General features: G+C 43.6%; 1 non-coding gene across 1 annotated transcript; it reads left to right on the top strand.

The window, feature by feature from the left end:
• Positions 1-357: 357 nt before the first annotated feature.
• LOC126029361 (small Cajal body-specific RNA 23) lies at positions 358-493 on the top strand. The gene has a single exon (XR_007502972.1). It is a non-coding gene; the product is annotated as a small Cajal body-specific RNA 23 (non-coding RNA).
• Positions 494-21,177: the final 20,684 nt, after the last annotated feature.

Here is a 21,177-nt window from a genome sequence, read left to right as displayed (position 1 = left end):
ATAACATCCAGAGATAATAGAGACGAAGACCAGGAGGACCAGTCCATAGTAGGAAGCTTGCCACAAATAACAAGGGAGTGTAGTTAGGGCAGAGAAGGAACCACTTTGATAATGATAGTTGGAAATGATGACTCTGGACAAAAACTGGGTGCTGAAAGGAGATCAAGTGATACACTTGGTACCCTTTTATTAACAATAGTGCAAAGCACAGTGTCAAAAAGGTACAAAGGAATAAAGAGAGAGAGAAGTAAAATTCTATTCCAGAGGCAGGCAGTAGGAAGGGTGGAGGGAAACTGAGGGCATTGGTGATGGGAAATATGCTCTGGAGAAGGGTGTTGTATATTGTATGACTGAAACACAATCATGAACATCTTTTCAACTGTAAAAGAAAAACAACTGTCCTGACCTTTCCTTTATGAGCAAGAGAAATTGAACTGATTTGGGGGATACCCCATCTAAGTGGACATGGGAGACCACGGTTTTTAGTACAACAACAAAAACAAAAAAGAAAGAAAGAAAGAAAAAGAAAAAAAAAAACAACTGCATTATGAACAACCTTGTAACCACTGTGTTTAAATAAAATTAAAAATCCAGTCAACATCCAATTGAGCCCATGATGCCAGCCATCCACTGTGGGGAGCAGAGTTGCCCCTGAGTCCCAGCTATGCCCAGGTTCTTCCTATAGTGGCTGCTCTAGCTACACTTTATCCTACCCCCTAGGCCATGTGATTTAGAAAGTGGTCTCTGTCTCCCTGTGCAGTGGGAATGAGAAAGAGAGAGACCAGGACACTTCTCCAGAGCTGCCTCAACTTTTCACACTTTTGTGTCCTCTAGAGGGAGGTATCAACTGTGGGGAGAAGGGGGTCTATAGACCTTCTAGGGGTGTTTTCTCCTCTTTGGGTTAGACAGATGGTTAGGGGAACTTTTCTGGCACGTGAGGGCAGGTTTAGGTATCTGCCATATCTCTGGTCTTCACCTGATGACCTGCATCTTTGGCTCTGAAGCCCACAGAATGGGGAGAGCCATTGGTTCACCCTTGAAGAAAACAGCCAGTTACCTCAGTTTTAGGAACTGTTTCAGTTGCCTTCTTTATGTCTTTGGATGGGACAGAGGTCCATTCATATCAGGCATGTCCTTTTGAGAAAAGGGGCCTAGGATCAACTTAGACACAACATAATTACATTATTTTGGTACTAAGAGCAAGGCAGTGTATACCTCCACTACCTTTCACACAAACAACCCCCTCCCCAAAATTTAGGGTTTCACTACAAATACTCCTGAAAGACATTTTTGGCCTGCATTCATTTTGTAAAAGAACAAAATCACATACATTTTGTAGTTTCCCTATGTATATAAAGATATATTTACCTACTAGTCTAAGTGTACTATAGCATTATATTTTTAAGTACAGGCCTTAATTTTTATTTATTTATTTATTTATTTATTTTTGGTTTTTGGGCCACACCCGGTGGTGCTCAGGGGTTTCTTCTGGCTGTCTGCTCAGAAATAGCTCCTGGCAGTCACGGGGGACCATATGGGACACTGGGATTTGAACCAACCACCTTTGGTCCTGGATCGGCTGCTTGCAAGGCAAACGCTGCTGTGCTATCTCTCCGGGCCCAATTTTTTAATATTTTTATTAAAAAGTGCTCACCATCCATGGGGCTGTTGGGGATATGGTGCTGAGAGAGCAGCTCTGTTCTAAGTAGGCCCGAGGAGCCTCCAGCTTGTATAAAACACAGAATTGGTAAAGTCCAATGAAATGAAGTATAAATCAAGCAAGGCATGCCTGTATCTGATTTTGTGGTGCTGAGAATCATACCTAGAGCCTTATTCATGTCAGGCAAATAGTCTACCACCAACTCACATCTCCCACCCTTATTTGTACTTGATGTTTTTAATGAAGTCATCATTATGAGAAATGATTGTGAGGGATTTCTATTACTTATGGCAGAGAACGTAACTCTTGTCAGTGCCTCAGGCCTCAGTTTGAGTTTGGGTCATCTCAGCTGCTATAACAATCAACCCCAAATGTCTGATGTTGCAAACATAATAGAAAACTATTTATCTCTAAATGAGGTCTGAAACAGATGCTTCTGGCCCATGCATGGCTCTCCTCTGAGCAGTAGTTCAGGGTCTAAGGGTCTTCTACTATGTGCTCTCCTCTCGTAAGACATGGCTCTGAGTTACCACATTCAAGGGCCTTGAGTCTCACAGGCTGAGCTGAGAGTCATATCCACCTGCCCAAAATCTGTTGAGGAACGCCCAGTTTACAGGGCATGCCTAATTGTGAATGAGGCCTAAGGACATATTTTGGAAAGCAGCTGGCCAGTCTCAGAAACAACCACCTCAAGGTCTTCATTTGACCCTCATGGAGGTGATAATTAATCCCGAATTCTGGGCAAGATAGTAGGGGAGACAATGGGAGCCTTTGTCTCCAATCCTTGTAACATAACTGGAAAAAGTAGCTCTTCAATAAAGAATAACTGATATTTTAAATGTAATAAATTGACCAGAAGAAAAAAAAAACTATCAAAAGATGACCTAAAGTTAGATAAAAAGGCACTTTCTACTCTAATGCCTTTCATTTAGGATGTACTTCCTTGGAACTTATCATAAGTGAGCCCCCCCCCCCAGGAAAATAAAAAGCTCTCCAAAACTCAGTTTTCTAAGGGAGATAAACCTTAACTGAACAGTCACATGGAAGGGTGACATTCCCAAACCCCCTTCCATTGTGTCCTGCAGGACTGATGCCACAGGGCTACCCTGGGTAATTCCTTAGACTGATTCTGCAAAGCAGATAGAAAATTGGGGTACTTCTATACCAAGTGTGGTCAGAAATAAGAACACTAACTTCTTGACACTTCTAAGCTGTTGTGCCATTGGGCAGAGTAGAATTTCATGGTCAAAGAAAGTACTCAAGAGGGGTTGGAGAAATAGTACAGCAGGTAGAGCACTTGCCTTGCAGAGGTTGACCCAATTTCCCTCCCGGGCACCCCATATGGTCCCTGAACCCTACCAGGAATGCTCCTTGAGCACTGTCAGGTGTGACCACAAAGAAACCAAAAAATAATTTTAAACAAAAGGGCTGAGTTTCAAAGTTGAAAGATGGGTCACTTGGAAGATGGATCACCACCCACACTCACACACAACTGCATGTGCTGGCAAAGGTTCTGGGTTGGATGCAGTGAGAGCTACTACCTCCCAGGACACTGCATGAGAGACACACAGGAGTAAAAGAGAAGGGCTGGAGTGATTGGGCAGAGCTGAAAAGCAGATGGAGAGTGTGGCATGAATCCCTAGCTCTTGCCCATTGCAGTGCTGTGATCTCAAACATGTCCTCAGTTTCCTCATCCATGGATGGGATAGACAAGACTACCTGCTTTTGGGGAGGTGTCCCCTGGCCCTCATGGTCTGGAGTGCCCTAAAACAGCCCAGGGGAGTTGTGCTCTCCCCTTTGTCATTCCACAGCAGGTGACTTCCTCTCGCAGAGAGTTGTCAAAGCACCACAAATCATGTGGCCCTTCCGGCCTCTCCCATGGAAACCCAACTTCCCATGACCCAGGAACTGGCCCAGTCCTACCCTGGCCGCCCTCTGCGCTCCATTGATCCTGCTGGACACCCGATAGGCCATTTGGACATGCCGGCCTTGACTTCTCCGTGTGTCACATTCCAGTTCCAGGCCAGGTCTAAGCACCCGGCCACAGGGAGAACAATGTCCCCTCTGTTCCCCCCAACCCATTCATGTCGACTTTTGTTTCAGCTTAGAATAACACCACGCTGGACAGTATTTTCTTAACACCAGCAAGCCCTGTGGAAAATGGGCCAGTGGTGGCTGCTTGGGGTCCCGGGCTGATAACGACACTGTGATGTAGAGGTGAACTTCTGCTCCTCCAGGGCCCAGGCGACCCGGGGATTAGGGCTGCACTTATCTGCCAAGACATCTCAGCGAGTCTGGGATTCGGTTTCACCGCAGAGGCCCTAGGGGCCGAAGTTATGTTATGTGCTTATGAGCAAAGTGGACCATTCCTGGTCAGGCCTGGAGTGGATTAGGGTAGATCACTCGACCTAAAGCGGGGACATCTGAGAATGTTGAAGAAGGGGAAGAGACCCCACAACCCAAACAAATGCTGACTTCACGCAAAGGGCAGACACTCAATGTTTTAAAAGGCCTGTCTGAGGGCAACACGGACCCCAGGAAGAATGGGGTCCTCAAGTCGAAAACCTCTTCAAAGTCTCCAGCCAACCTGCCGAGCACCGGTCACAGCACAAGCTCTTAGCAGCTCCATCAATCACTACCTTTCCCCTCCTCCAGGCAGCTTTATGCCAAAAGGTGCTATTAAAAAAATTAAAAATGGACTTGTCCAAAGGACCTTAATAAAAAGTCACCAACCAGCACTTTCTTTATTAAAGTTCACAGAAAATAAATATCAAATTTCTTTCAGCTTGAATTTTCGCTCCAACTATAATCATAGAAACTAGAGATGAAGAAAGAGAAAAAAAAAAGGTGGAAGGGAGTGGGTAACTTTTTCCATAATTTGTGCAGCAAAATGTGTTTGTAGTCTTTTGCAAATTCACTTTTCCAGCTGCTCTCAAAGAAATCAAACAGTATCCCATCATTCTAATTCTAGAAATTTCTCAAAACAGAGCAGAGCCCCCTCCTTAAATTTTTTTCTTTGTTTTTGTTTTTTAAGAAAAGCTTTCCTTAAATTTCAAAAGAGCTTTCCTCTTCTATTTAGGTTCATACCAGTCATGGAATGGGATTGGACTTCCTCTCTGATTCATTCCTCAAAACCTCAATGTCGATTTTATCAGAAGCAGATCTGACTCCCGACTAGTCTCCATGCTGAACGCGCGTCTTCATCCGAGCTCATCTCTGGTTCACTCAGGGAGAAATCCCAACCTCAGGAGTTCGGTTACTTCTCTCTTTGTGATAAAATGTACTGACCTTTCCCTCGCCTTATTAGAGTAACTGGAGGCAACAAAAGTCCCCAAACACAATATTTCTCAAAGGAGACCCCAAACCTCCAGCTAAAACTCATAGCCCTCTCAGTGTTCCAGCTTGTTGTGCTCTGACCCTGGAGGCTTGAGAGAGTGAATTAGGAGGAGTCGCTGGTACCACTAAGGTCCCTTTCCTTGGACACACTCAGCTGACTGCAGATGTCCCTGAAAGCTGGAAGAAACCATGTAAGTCCCTTCCCCCACCCCCACAGACCTTGGCATAGATGCCTCCTTTTCTCACTAACCTTAACTAAGCCACTTAAAAAAGAAAGTGGAGGGGGCTGGGGAAATCTTTATAGATCGCCATCAAAACCTGACCACAAATGGTTCCAATTTGCCGCAGTGATTAAATCTATGTGAGTTTAAGGGTTTTCATTCAGGTCATTTGCTACTTTGGAATTTTGCTGCATGCCTTGCTAAGAAAACGAACTTATGAGTCACCAGTGAGCATGGAGAAGGAAGGTTACTAAACAAACACCAAGCAGAGCTTACTTAAGTGGATACAGAAAATAAAGACTCCAAATTCTAAATATGGATCTGCAAGGAGTGTAGAGGGGATTAGAGCCGCCTTTGTGCCTGGTGGGGTGGCCCGAAGCCGGTTCGCCTTTTTGGAGCTGGCAGCCAGAAATCAAAGTCACAGCCACCAGTGTGTCAATATGCTAAGCTGGGTGTTTTCACAAAAGTGTCAGAGCGCGCTTTCTTCCACAAAGAGGCTCAAGCAGTTGAAGATTAATTTTTTCCAAAACAGAGATGGTCAGTCAACACTGGCTTCTGGGGACCTCTCCTCCTCGGGGTTACATACTGAGCCCCAGGCTGAGATGCTGCCAAAGGCAAAGAACAGAGGGCCAGACGCCAGAAGGTGGCCAAGGCCCACCTGGAGGCCACTGCCTTTGCTTCTATTCGTGTGGTTTCTGCCTCTTTGCCCTGCCTGAAAGACTTAGACTGGTCTCAGGAGGCCTGGTGGCTCCTAGGCGATACTTCGCTTTTGTCTCTCACTTCTCCATGGTGTCTCAAGGACCTGCTTCCTCATTGCTCCACTCACCACCATAAGTATGTCCTGGCCTGGGGTACCAGGAGTGGAGGAAAACCTGAAGTCTGCAGAGACCTTGTGACATGAGCTCAGGTTTATCTGTTTCAGCCTCTGTAAAAGGACAGGCAGCATGCATACCCCATGTTAAAAGATTTAAAGGAAATATGTGACTTGTCATAGAGAGCAACAAAGCAAAGGTGCTCAGTTCGATACCAGCATTTTAGGATGTGTTCTAGATGATCCTGAACATGGGCCTGCATTTGAACAACCTCCTCCTGACGCACGCACGCGCGCACACACACACACACACACACACACATACTTACATACTAACAGACACATTCTCACATACATATTTAGTTACACACACAGAGATACACACAGATGCACATTCAAAAAGACACACTCACATTCACACAGACCAACACAGTTATACATAGTGACACTCACACACAAATCACAAATACACATACATATTCATCTCACACATACACACACACACACACACACACACACACACACACACACACACACACACATACCTCACACCAAAAGCCCAGTCAGGAAAGAATCCACAGAGTTACTCTCAGACCCCAGACACAGGGAGGACTGGGACAGCTGTGTCAAGGCAGATTCCCATGATAAAATCTGTAATGTAATGCTTCCAAATATGGCACTTCTGGGACTGGTGGCACCAGTATGCATTGATTTGTGCAGGAAGAAATATTTTTCACTTTTCTATCCATTTGTTTATATTACAGACTATTATAACCAGTTGTACAGAACAAATAACCATGACTTCAGAGTAGATCAGCATTTAAGAAAAACAGGAATTTTTTACATAAAAATTACCCAAGTGTTGGGGCTGGAGTGGTGGTGCAAGTGGCATGGTGCTTGCCTTACGTGCACTAAGCTAGGACGACTGCAATTCGATACCCCTGGCACCCCATATGGTCCCCCAAGTCAGGAGCAATTTCTGAGTGCATAGCCTGGAATAACCCCTGAGCATCACTGGGTGTGGCCCACCCTCCCCCACCAAATTACCAAGTGTTTTTGGATATCTATAAAATTACCTAAGTGGGCAAAGATTTCAGAATCCAAAAGGTCATACTGCAGAGGGGAGGGATTTATCCAGGATCCACAGCTGGACAGTACAAACTCATGTCAGCTCTGAGTTTTAGAAGCAGGCAGATTCCTGTTCATTCCTCTGTGTCTTAGCAGGGCACTGGGTCAACAAGCAGGAGGTGTCAGCATGAGATTTTGAGTACAACTGACAGATATTGCCTTTGAAGCTACCCCCCAGAACCTCTTCACCACCCAGCAGCTGCATAGAAGATATTCCTGAAGGACATATGGACTAGTACTGGGGAAAACTTTTCCCCAAGTGACTGCTAAGGACTCCTTAGTTCTGTTATGTCACTGATGTGCATATAGACAGTTGCTCTACATTCTCCCAAGAAAAACCCAAAGTGTTACAAGAAGATCTACTGAGTTAGGGCCAAAGTGTTAATATAGAGGGTAGGGTATTTGCTTTGCATGCAGCAGAGCCAGGTTCAGTCCCAGGCAGCCCATAGAGTCCCCCAAAGTCTTCCAAAAGTGATCCCTGAGTGCCCAACCAGGAGTAGCACATGAGCACTGTTGTATGTGACCTAAAAACTAAACATAGAAAAAGAAAATCTACAGGATCAAACAGTGGAGGGAAAGAAAGGGAAAGAAGAATCTGTTCTTCCAGGCCCACTTTGAATTCTCCATGTCCACTGGTTTTTATTTGTACATGAGTCAATGTGTCATGAGGACCTACATAGTGTGGGGTGCTGTTTTAAGGACCCTAGAAACAACACTGATGAGCCTCCTGTCTTCAGGGCAAGGGCTCCAGGCAAGAGCTCATGTCTGGGTGGGAAAGTGTGGAGCAGCTGGCAGAACCCTCAGTGTGTATGTGAGGAGGAGACACAGAGGGAGAAGGGCTGGATGGCCAAGGGTGGAGATCAGCCATGAGAATAGGGGGTGAGGGGTAGACTCTGACCATTTGGAACGCCCATCTGACTAACAGATGAAGAGCAAAGGGCCTGGCCACACCAGCTTCTCTGCTCTTTACCACAGTCTCCAAGTCTACTCCTGCCTCTGCACTCAGGACAAACCACCTGCGCCCTGGGGCTTGAACATGCTCTGAGGCAGAAGTGCCTTGTCATCACCTTCTTTGACTCTCATCTCCTGAGCCAGTCAGAGAGCTTGGCCCTGACCACATCTTTTCTAGCTTATAGCTCTTCCTCAAGGCTTCCTGTCTCTTCCTGGTCTGTCTGTCCTTGTCTTGGGAGCAAGGAGTTGTTACACAGTGTACGCAAACACACACACATACATACACACACATACAAAGTGTTCATCTCCCCCAGTGACAGGTGAGGCCTTGGGCCAGAGCAGGAGCTCAGTAAAGGTTGGTGAGATGTGCCAAGTGGTAGCAAGAGGCCTAGGCCATCAATCAGCCTCTTACAACTCCAGGCTCACCTCTTATCAGCCTGACTGCTATCCTTTGGAAATCTATCCTTATCCATGCATGATTGTCCTTTTTTTATATCAATTTATTCTTTGACTCATTTAAAATATATGAGTTGAACAACTTCTCTATGCCAGATACTACACTGAAAAGAAATGTAGCAATGGATCAAAGCAGCTACCTAACAGACTCTGGTAGCCTTAACAAACTCAGGTAGCTGATCCAATGGTTTAGGACTGAGATTTCTTCAGGGTGGCTACATTTTCTCTGACTGTGCGCTTAGCCACCTCTGCCCTGTACTGTCTATTCTCCTTGACTCTGCCCTGTGCCTCAGGAGACTGATCCCAGAGACAGCTTGCTTAGTCTCAATTGAGATCAAGGAGAAAAAAGGACAAGTTGCCATTATCAGTCTATGATTTCCACTAGTGACCAGGAAACTCCTGGGGGGCAATATTGCTCCCTTGACCCCTCTAAACTAAACCTGTTCCTGCAGGTGTTTGGCCAGCAAGATGTCATCTCAGAAATAAACATTGTTGTCTTAGTCTTTTGGGAGGCTCCAACAGGCTTCTGGTCTGTGTGGATTATCAAGCACATAAATGTTTTCTTACCTTGCTGAAGGAAGCAAGTCTGAGATCAGGGTTCCCTGGTCAGGGAGGGTTCTTTCAGGTGGCACATTTTTATTGTATCTTTATTTATTCATTCATTTATTTATTTGGGGGGGTCACACCCAGCAGTGCTCAGGGGTTACTCCTGGCTCTACGCTCAGAATTCACTTCTGGCAGGCTCAGGGGACCATATGGAATGCTGGGACTCAAACCACCATCCTTCTGCATGCAAGGCAAACGCCTTACTTCCATGCTATCTCTCCAGCCCCTTTTTATTGTATCTTTATAATGAAGAACAAAGGGAATAAGTGAAGTATGAGTTTGCTGAGGTATCTTTCATCAAAGCAAAAATTTCATCCAGAAAAGCTCCATCTCATGAACTAATCACCACCAAACTAACTCCCTAAGCTAAATTTAACATTCAAGTCATAGTAATCATGTGTATTTAAACAAATAATTTTTATAGGAATATAGATTAGATGACAGAGAGATAGGTAGACAGGGATAGATAGATGATAGATAGATAGATAGATGATAGATGGTAGATAGATAAGATAGATGATAGATAGATAGATAGATAGATAGATAGATAGATAGATAGATAGATAGATAGATAGATAGATAGATAGATAGATAGATAGATTCTACACCCCTCCAAAACAGTTTTGTATGTTTGGAAACATCACACTGGATGAACTTTTGACATAACCCTAAAGACTTTATCCCCTCACCCACAGCCCATTCTTGCGACAAGCCTTTTTCCCACCCACTGCACCATGGCATCAGGCTCACCCATGCACTGTGTCCTAATGTGCTTTCCAGAGGTATTTGTGGCCTCGTGTCTTCCACCCACGGCAACAGCTGTATCTACACCTTGGGATCAGACTGGTCAGTTTACAGATTTCAACTTGTCATTAAGCCTGGGAAGGAGGTGGCTGGATAAAAGTCAACTTGCAAAATAACTGTCAGCCCCTGGAGGCTGCTGGCGCACATTTATTCCTGGCATTCAATCATCCCATCAACATTTGTCACAGGCCAACAATATACTGGACACAAGGACAGTTTCTGGGGAGCAAGAGAGGTATCCAGCTCATCAGAATGGATGTCATTGGGTTCCTGACCCTCAGGATGGGGAGGAGAAGGGATGAAGTTCTTCAGGATTGTCATAGCCCTGGGTGACCTCTGAGAGACCTCCTTTCTCCAAAGATAACTTGAGTGTTCTTCCCCAGTTGGCTACTAATTGCAGGGCATTGTTCTTGAGGGAGCCAAAGGGAGCACTAAGCAATAATGCTGCAGAGAACACTGCTAGCATGGCTAATTACAGAAGGCTTGGCAAGCCTAAGGGAGGTACAACATGTTGTTCAACAAGAAAAATGACTTGTGTGTCCTCACCAGAGTCCAGAGAACTTCTTTAAGGTTGCCCAAGCCTCTCCCTGCTCTTATCTCCCATTGGGATCATGTCCATGATTGCAAAACAGAGAAGGTGTTATCACGCTCATCTGCCTGTGGCATCCGATGCTATTGTGTTTCATCACATAATCATTGTGGACTTTATGCCAATTTTGGGATTTGGAGTAGGGGATTATGGTGGGAAAAAATGGAGTGCAACCATCATGTGAAGCTCTTTAAAACATGTACAAAAAAAGCAGTGTGATTATTAGACAGCCAAATATGAGAGATGGGGATGAACAAAACAGTGACTGAGCACAGTAACCCAGAGCCTGGAAGCTCTTTCCTGGGTACAGGGTGCCCCGTATTAGGGTGTAGCCTGCAGGACTCACAGGGCCCTGATAAGAGGACAGATAAGAGGGTTGATTGCAGTAATCACAGTCTATTCAGAAACTCCCTGGTGGTCAACAATTTACAGAAAATTCCCACCCTCATACATTTCCAGGGAAGGAAATTTTGGAAACGCCAAGAGAAAAGAACCAGTCCTCTCCCAAGAGAGCTGTGATCCACAAGGATGTAAACAGTTTCTTCTGATCTGTCTTATTCAGTGTAGACCAGAGAGCCCAGCTTGTACCTGCATGAGTAGGAGCCCCTGCTCGGTCAGACAGAGGCACATAGTGCAACGCCTTTGAGATCATCCAGTACACTCATCCCCACAGCCTGCAGTGACTTGGCAGGTGGCAGCTAGGTGGCAGCATATGGAGCTGAGGGAGCCACCCAAGGGCTGGGGGGCTAAAGCCACATAGTCTGGGTTTGAATCACCATGACCTTGGCAGCTGATTTGACTCTCTAGGCCTCAGTTTCTCCATGTTTTAAGTAAAGTAAAAATGTCACCGCTAATGTTAACAGTGTTGATAACACTATTACAGCAGGGCCTGGCAACTTATACAGGAACTTTGAGTAACTTCGTCATTACTCTAGAACAGATACTATTGCTTCTAAGACTCCTACACTTTTCTTTTGGGAGGGGCCACACCTGGTGGTGCTCAGGGCTTACTCTGGCTTAGTACTCAGGGATCACTCCTGGGTGGTTTGGGGGACCATATGGAGTACCAGAGATTGACCTCAGGGCAATCATGTGCAAGGCAAGTGCCTTACCTGCTGTACTACTGGTACAGCCCAAAAGCCCTTATATTTTCTTACAGTGAAAATAACTTGAGTATGTAAGAATTTAAGTATAAAAAACTCAAAAGGTTGAGTATGGGGTATAACTATATTAGTATATATGATAGCTGTGCATACATATGTATAGATGCACAGTTGAGTGCAGGTGTCTGATGTCTATGTATGATTATGATAGGTATGTGTTCATATAAGTGCATTCATGTACAGGTATATGTATATGTGAATGTGCCTGTAGTGTCTTGTGTATATATGTAATGCATACTGTGAGTGTGTGTGACTACATGTCTGTGTGCAAGTGTATGAAATAAATATGTGAAACTGTGTGCATATGAGTGCATATAGGTTTGTTAATGTATGTGAATACATAGGATTAGTGTGTATGAAATAAAATAACCAATCAGGGAGAGCAGATGATTTGGGTACCTGACTAGCTGGTGGCCTAGTTATCAGAGATTGAAAGATTCTGACTGATTTTGTAATGGCCTTTCTGTGGGCTCCCAGCAGAGCTTGCTTGCAGATCCCACAATCTGACATGTTCCTCCCAAGCTGCATGTCTCTACTCCAGAGAGGTGACATTGTGTCCAACGGCCCTCATCAAACCCAGCCAGGTTCCTCAGATGCTGGGAGGTCCCACAGTGCTGCTGGGAGGTACAAGGCTGAGGAATATGATGCCATTGTTCCCCATCAGATGGCCCAACTATTCTCTGTTCCACCTTGGCCAACTTATCTCTCCTTCTTCCTGCCAAAAATCTAGGGGGAGCTAAAAGGTGGGTGTGACCTGACTCATGGAGTGATAAGAGAGATTTATGGAAACTTTGGTTCTTCCCACTCTCTGCCCACTCCCCTGGCCTAAAAAAAAAGTGTCCACATATGAGCCCACATTGTGCGATAAGCTACTGCTCTGCTCCTCTTGTCTCGTGGCAAACTCAGCAGCATTGCCACATGCCCCTTGTAGAAATACAGTGGTGCACTCTGTCACTGCCTCCAGGGTCCTTTCTGAAATGACCTTCGGAAGGATTTTGTTCTGCATGTCAGAACCAAATGTCCTTGGAGGGGAACCAAGATTAACTTGCTTTATCTTGAAGTTAGCTGACAATCAACTGGGTCATGGCAAAGTTCCACTACAGGCAAAGAAATTCAAGCCCTGCCACAGTACCTTGCTCTCCACCAAATCCTTCAGAGACCAGGACCCCCAGTGACCCCCAGATGATGGGAGTGCTCAAGACAGCAAAGCTTTGTGAAATCCTGCAAGCATGGCTGGAATTTGATCTGCTACTTCAGGGCTGAAAACCATACATACTTGTCTCTGTTGGGAAAGAGGGATCATAGGTGTCCAAGGTCATAGGGAGCAGCCAAAGGCCACCAAGAGGAGCAACAGCCTGAGCATGGGGATAGACCTGGGAAGAGTCATATTTTATCAGAAATCTTCAGGACATCATTGGACTGGTTACAAATGAACAAGGAGATTGTGGGGAACATAAGGGCCCCATACCAAAGTCCATATCCTTGGAATATGCCAAACTAAGATACAGGTGTTTATCAGTGTGTTGTGAACAAAATGGTTTTATCTATAAATGGTGCAGGGCAAAGCAGTAAACAAACCACCTTTTGGAGAAAATAGAACAAAGTCATTACCTGTTTTGCACATGCAAAAATAAGTTCCAGGGAATTAGTACTTAGTTCAAAGATCGGGAGAATATTCTTACATGCCCTCCCCTACTCCAGCTGGGTATAGTAGCTCTGGTGCCCCTCAAAGACTAACACTTCTGGGTATTACACTCGTGATTCCCATGTACTGCCCATGTAGCATTGATGGCCTCTAGTATTGCCAGGCCCAACATTGAATATCAGTTCAGTTGACTGGTATTAATGGGACTAGCCTCTGGGCTCCCTAAACATTGCTTTGGAAACACAATCAATCAATCAATCATAAATTCCAGAATAAATAAGCTTATCATTGTTTTTTCAAATTACTTGAACACTTGGTGGTGTGAAATAAGTCAACCACAGAAGAACACATTCTACTTGCAAGAGGCATCTAGAACAGGTCAGGTCATGGACAGAAAATGGGCTACTCGTTGCCAGGGAGTAGGAGTTATTTATTGTTTCATGGGGACAGAGTTTCAGCTGAGGAAGATGGAAAGAATTTCAGAGCAAAAAGGGAGGGGGCCTTGGAGGGTGGATATTTCACAAGAATGAGAGCAGAATTTATGTTGCTGAGCTATACATTGACAAGCGGTTAGAAGGGAAATTTTCATGTTACACAAATTTTTTTCAAATAAAACTTTAAAATATTTGTACTTTAAAGAAAGAAACTGGTACTTTAGAAACCCTTATATAAACCCCTAAAGACTATTTTAATAGAAACATTTCTACAATATTAGTATGGTGAGGGGTTTAGGGTGCCTTAAGCAAGACACAAGATCTAAACTCCACCAGAAAAAAGTCCAGAGAGAGAGTTAAAGTCACAATTGCATTTGATTGACAAATCATGCTAAGAAATGTTTCATGGACAGGTGGGAGAAAATACAACAATTCCTGGCCTTATCAGGAGCTCTGAAACCATCTCTATATTTACATATTTGTCTTTATTTTTACATAATTCCCATTTTATAACTTATCTTTCCTCTAAACTTGTCTTTTCATCCACTTCAACAAGATATGTTTTGCAGATAATAAAAAGTGATCCCTTTAAGTTCACTTACAGGAATCTTGACAAGCAGATATGCCAATTTGTCCATGGTCAAAACACAGTTTCTTCACCATCCTCAACAAGTAAAATGGTAAAGCCCTTTTGGAAAGTAGTATGGACAATCCTCAAAAGACTAAAAAGGGAAATGTTATAAAATTCAGTTATCCCACTTCTGGTTGTTTACCTGCAGAACACTTGTGCAAAAGATCTATGCACTTCATTTTCATTGTAGCATTATTTATTTATGGTAGCCAAAAGTTATAAACAACCTACTCTTGGACCCATTGAATCAGGGCTGGCTAAAGATGTGATACATACACATAATAAAAATCCACAAAGATTTTTGTGGATTGAAATCCTGCAGCAATACAGCTGGACCTGGAAGGCATTATGCTTAGTGAAGTCAAGAGTAAGAGATACGCCATGTGCTTTCATTGTATTTTGGTACATAGAGAAACAAAATAAATAAGCTAAATGAACCTAACACATTATATAGACCATAAAACAATATTATTGGCTACCCAAAGGGAAAGGAATTGGTATGTAAATCAAACAAAAGGACTTAATTATATAGTGGAAGATAGACATGAACTTTTAGGGGCAAACTTCATATGACTCACCTGCATGTTGCCTTATAGTGATGCTCATCTGAGATGTATATTGTGTATAATATTATATTATATTATGTTATATTATATTATGTATATTGTGTGTAATATTATATCAATAAACTAGGCTCTTTCATAGCCATCATTTCCTTCACCCTAGGGCTCTGGTGATCTCTTTATTATTGGTTACAATTGGCTTTTCTGCAAGTCATATAAATGGAATCATATATAAAGTGGGGGGGGGGACGACACCCTTCAACTCTCAGGCCTTACTCCTGGCTCTGTGCTCAGAAATTATTCCTGGCAGGTTTGGGAGACCATATAGGATACCAGGAACCAAACCCAAGTCAGCAACAAATGCCCTCTTGGTGGTGGTATGCTCCAGCCTTATATATAAACTTATTTATATATGGCATCTTTCATTTCATTTAATCCAACAGAAACTTGATAATTGGTTCTGTTCCAATGTTTCTCCACTATATGAAAAGGCATGTTTACTTATTCACCTGTCACTGTTTCGATGCAGGGTTATTATGGATAATACAAACATGATCATTTGTGGAAAAGTCTTTAGGAGAACTATGATGTTACTTCTCTTGAGGTAAATGCTTAGGGCAGGTGTTGGTTCAGAGGGTAAATTTGTGTCTTGTTTTCTATTTTTGTAAGGATCTCCCAAGTGTAACTTGAGGGGTTGGAGACACTCTTGACAATCACCAGGCACAATAATGTGAACCTGACAGAGTACTATTGTTAGGGGAGGTGCATGTGTGTGTAGGGTGGGATGTAGTCAGGGGTATGTGGTGTTGAAGTTATCTTCATCAACTCAGAGTCTGCAGCAGGCAAAGGATGTGTCCCACCTCTTCAAGCTATTTCCGTAGCTTCTATTTCCTAAACTAACTTCAACCTACCACTCCAAAGAGAATTTGATGTCACTACTATATTTATAACACAATGGCTCTTTCCAGAAATCAAATGGCCAAACTAAACCTCTGGTTTAAATAGCCACTAGAGCATTGGCTTTTGTGTGCAAATTTCATAAGTTATAACCTTATGCAAAATAATATTCTTATAATTGCCTGAGAACTCTTATTATCTGCCAGAGGCTTTGGGCCTTAGCTTTTTTCTCAATGAACTCTCTGGAGGGGGAAATTAGCCTGGTATCCAAAGACCTGAATTGTCACAGTGGGAGGGAAGGCCATTGTGGGTTGAGGTGCTTAATGTCCTGACCTGTGCCACCTGCCGTCCTACTGAGGATCTCTAAAGTGCTTCAGGGACCAGGGAAAAGGGTGATAGGGAGCCAGTCCCAAGTGCTCCATTCTATTCACTGCTGGGGTAAAGGAGAAAGATCTTCCAGACATTTCTTTTTACTTCACAAGTTACCAAACACTTCTGATGGGCCAGGCAATACTTGCAGTGAACTCCAGATCATCCCAGCTTCTTGTGTAATGATGAAAAGGTGGAAACATCGGGTAGAAAGGTGAAGGGAGATGAACTCACATTTTTGTTTCAGATGTGAGTGAGCTTGGCACCCTGTGGAATGACTTTTAAGGACCACGTTGGTAAGAGTGTATTGTCCCTGCACAAATTAAAAGCAGCATCAAAGATGAGCCTGGTTATGATACAGAGGATGTGTCATATTTCTCTCAAAGGTCCAGATACTGAGCCCTCATTGCCCACCACCATGGGGCTGGAGCTCCAGGTAGGTAACTAGCTGTCCAACCCGTGCCCTTTATATGCAGTGCAACCTAACCACAGTCAAGCAACTGGCTCTTTCATCACCTCCATTTTCTCATCTGTTAAATGGGATGAGCCAGAATATATCCTCCTCAGCTGCTGAAAGTGAGCTGGAAGAAGGAAGGACATGAGATAACAGATACAAACCATGGAGCTGGTGCTAGCAAACATCCCCCAGGAATCTCAGGTATGGTGGTGTAGCCCTAAAAGAAAAAGGTGAGAACACAGCTATTCTATGGATTCAGGAGGTGACTGGCCAGTTTGTCCATAGTACTGATTGCTCAATGCTGAAGTGCAGTGCCTGGCACTGAATTCACTCCAGATCTGTGGTAGGAAAGGAAACAAAGTCCTCCAACTTCCCTTATGAAGCTTGTGATCTGTAGGAGAAAGAACAAAATCAGTCTGAAAACCAATGATAAATGCAAGATTCTTGAATTTTTGGCAACTGTGAAAGGTCATAAACAAGAATAAATGGATTCAAAGAAGTTGGGTCATTTCTAGAGGAAAGTACTTTGGATCTATGAGTTGAGCCTAACATAACAACAGTTGGATAGAATCTTGAAAATATATATATATTTATAGATAAGAGGTAGAGAGAACTTTCTAGAAGGAAAGCTTATTTCAGGGTCTGAGAGATAGCACAGCGGTAGGGCGTTGGCCACACAGCCAATTCAGAAAGGTTGGTGGTTCAAATTCCAGTATTCCATATGGTCCCCCATGCCTGCCAGGGGCAATTTCTGAGCACAGAGTCAGGAATAACCTCTGAGAGCTTCTGGGTGTGACCCAAAAACCAAAAAAATAAATAAATAAAAAGATAAAGCTTATTTAGCATATGCAAAGGCCCTGGGGTTGCTGGGCTTGGGTGCAGTAAAGGCTAGAGACAAGAGAAGTGAAGAAGGCCTGATTATTATTCAGGAAATGAAAAACCATGCAGAAGTTTATATCTTTTTCTTGTGGGAAGACAAATATTTTCCTCAAAGTGTTTTATTATACTAGGGAAATGTATCGTTGGATTTTAATTTCCAAAGAATTATGCTGTCAGCTGTGCAGAGGACACCTCTGGCTTAGGAGAAGGGAGACCAACTTGGACTTGGCCAATCACTCTGCCTTCAGAGATGTGGTTCCTCACAGGTTGCATTTGAAAGCAAAAACAACAGATGTTCTGATGGATAGAGATAATGAGTGGGAGGGAAACAAGGGAGTTGAGAAGAATCCTAGGCATTTGACCCAGAAACTGGGAAATGTTGTTTCTCCTTCCAAAGATGGATAAAGATGGGAGAAGAGCAGGTGCCTTCAGAGCTGTTACCTAAGACAGAGTAAAAAGCAAGGTAGTGTCTGGAGCCTGAGGGGAATTTCTCACCAAGCTAGAACTTAAAATTTCAGAGAGAAATGGAATGTATTGTAAAGCTATCTAACAGATGACATGATGGCAGTGGGGAATACCGGTAGTTAAAGACTAAAGGGAGTCAGGTTTCTCACTATTTTTTGACCCAAGGGAGAATACATGGTTGAGAAGTGTTACATCCCATATTCCCCTCTGGGAGATTCCCAATGTGCATAAGTCCTGTAAATGTTCTGATAAGTTCTGCACCAAAAGGAAGCATGATAGCATTTGCTTTGGAATTCCTCCTATGTATTTTGTCACAAAAAGTTCTTTACAAATAAAACCAGTAAACATGCCATTGAGTGCCAAGCAAATCAAGCACTCAGTAGGCCCTTTAAAGATGTCAATGTCAATGAAAGGATGAAGGACAGGGGTCGTATAATTTCCACACCAGACCAACAAGGATAGATTTTAAGTTTTGAGTCCATCTAATCTCTTATATCTAGTCAAAATACTCCTTTTTGCCACTATAACACAAAAGTTGGCACAGGGACTGGAGAGATAATACAGCTGGGAAGGTACTTGCCTTGCATGCAGCCACCCCCGTTTCAGTCCCTCACACTGCCTATGGTTTCACTAAGCATCACCAGGAATAACCCCTGAGTGCCACCAGATGTGGCCCGTCAAACAAAATGAGACTAAAAGCAGCCACATACCAGAGATCAATAAACATTCCTGTGTGACTGGGTGTTAGATTACACCTTGTTTTATCCAAAACAGAGACTTTTTCTCAACCCCAAGAGTCCTCTTTCACCCACCCTTTTTTACATGTTAAAGATCCACCTAGACTAGATTAGCTCAAAATAAGTACTTTGTCACTCTCTCCCCCTTTCTACTCCTGGTTGTAGACTGAGCTGGTCAATAGAGAGATCTGTTCAAAGCCCACCTCGCACTAACTCCATATTTTTCACCTTTATGCTTGCTTTGTATTATTAATTATTGCTGCAAAACTGCTCAAGACCTATTCTTCCAGAATTGAATTACAGAAAGTGTAACCTTACAACTAGTCACTCTTAGTTTCAAACATAGGCAGCTCCTCAGATGTGGCCCATGGGCCAATGTGAGTTGACATCATTTGCTGATCTAGGATAAAGTTATCTGAAAATATAGACATTGTGGAATGAGTGGGTAGCTGAGCTGGGATGGAGCAGTGAATGTCTAGCTGCAGGTGGTCTCGTCCTTCATTGAGGAAGGCACTTTCCCAGCCAGTGATGATAACAGAAGGTCTCAGTGGAGACAGAAACTTAAATGCTATGAGGTGTCTTGTCCACAATCCTCTCATGGAGCCACATTTTCTGTTCTTAGGCCCCCTGGACTCCCAGAGATCTCCCACCACTCCACCACCCCAGCAGGTGAGAAAGGTAGGAAGAAATAATCCTCACCAGCCTGCTTTCCCTCCCACATACATGGGATTCTATTCTGAGGCCACAGGCCCCTCTGTCCCTCATCCAGACTAGGATTTGGAGTCAGTCTCCTTTTGGGTCCAGGTCAGGCTGCCAACCTCATCTCTGTCTTCCTAGGAACTCTATTCAAGGCAAGCAGAAAAAGCTGAGATGGGCTGTGGCCAATGCCAGGCCCTCCGGGTGCCCAGGACAGCACAAAGAGAACCAAGGAAATGCAGAGAGTTTTTGATCTCGTGTTTTCTTTCAGATCTAGCAATGTGACAATAACACGTGTCACCATGAGCCTCAGCTCTGCTGGCAACACCTTGAAACTCCACAGAGGTTCAGCAAATAAACAACAGCCACTCTGATTCCAGTGATAAAATGCAGTGTAAGGAGAGCCTCCTGGGATCCATAATCTGGGATTGTCAGGGGGAAAGAATTGTCTGCCTTTTTGATAAAAGATGTCATCTCCCCTTCTGGGGTGTACACAGAAATCAAGCTTGCAATGAAGCGGTGGGTTGGCTGGCACTGAGTCTGTGGAAAGGTTTTGTGTATACCAAGAGCATGAGTTCCTGCCTATCACTGACCTTAAAATTTCTTAGCAGAAGAAAATTCAGCCGTGTCAAGTGTACTAGAAAATACACAACTCCCACTTCAGCTGTGATATAAATTTAGTTTATTTCTCTGAGCACCTGTTTCACAAGGCCTGGGGGCTCCTGATTCCTATTCAGTTCATCATTTTCCACCATGGCTTGCGAATTGGCAATTTTTTTTTAAGGTTTTGGACTAATTAGCTTCATGAAAGATTGTTTTGTTGTTTGTGGTCTGTGGTAGTTATATAGCTTCACTTACCTCGAAAAATGCTACAGTTGCTTTCTTCTTTAATAATTGGAATTCAAGTTGGGGGTAATTAAGGAATCATCAGTGAATTGTCTCACACAGAATAAAACTCAAATAAATATTTATTGACGAGTTCATAAATATTAAATAGCTCTGATCCTGAAACAGATCCATCCATTCAGGGAAGAAATTCAGGCTTGACAAAATGCTAAGGTGTGGAGATGAAGTGCTCAGTGGTGAGCAGCCCTTGAGTTGCATATATGAAGTCATGGGTGTCATCACTAGAATATCACACACACACACACACACACACACACACACACACAGAAATGAGATGAAACTTCTCTCTCAAAGTCCAGGAGACCCATTGAAGAAGATGTTATGTAACTTGAGCCCTATAGACAACTAACAGGTCATGTGAAAGCATTGGTGTTAGTGACTTGGAAGTAAACATCCTTCACAAGGTCTGAGTTCCATGTTGTAACAAATGACCTCAAGCTCTGCTGCTTAAAGCAATAGAAATCCATGCTCTCACAGATTGGAAAAGCCAGAAGTCTAAGCAGTATTTCTAAAATGAGATTAGGATCACCTCACAAAGAGGTCTCTGGAAGATCCTTTTCCTCACCTCTCCTAGCTCTGGAGCTCACTGATACCCCTGGCTTGTGTCTGTACCTCTCTCCTTTCTGCCTCTGTTTTCTCCCTGCTCTTCTGTGTTTGTGAAGACACTTTGACCAGTGTCCATCCATATCTCTGCTACTAGGCTGATGAAGATTGTCTTGTTGTTTCTCTAACCTCCCTCAGTTCTTCCAGCATCAATCCACCCTCTACTTTCT

Source organism: Suncus etruscus, chromosome 14, assembly GCF_024139225.1.
Source record: "Suncus etruscus isolate mSunEtr1 chromosome 14, mSunEtr1.pri.cur, whole genome shotgun sequence".
NCBI classification, from domain to species: Eukaryota; Metazoa; Chordata; class Mammalia; order Eulipotyphla; family Soricidae; genus Suncus; species Suncus etruscus.
The sequence above is the reverse complement of the archived record's forward strand: the minus strand, read 5'-3'. Positions and strand labels throughout refer to the sequence as shown.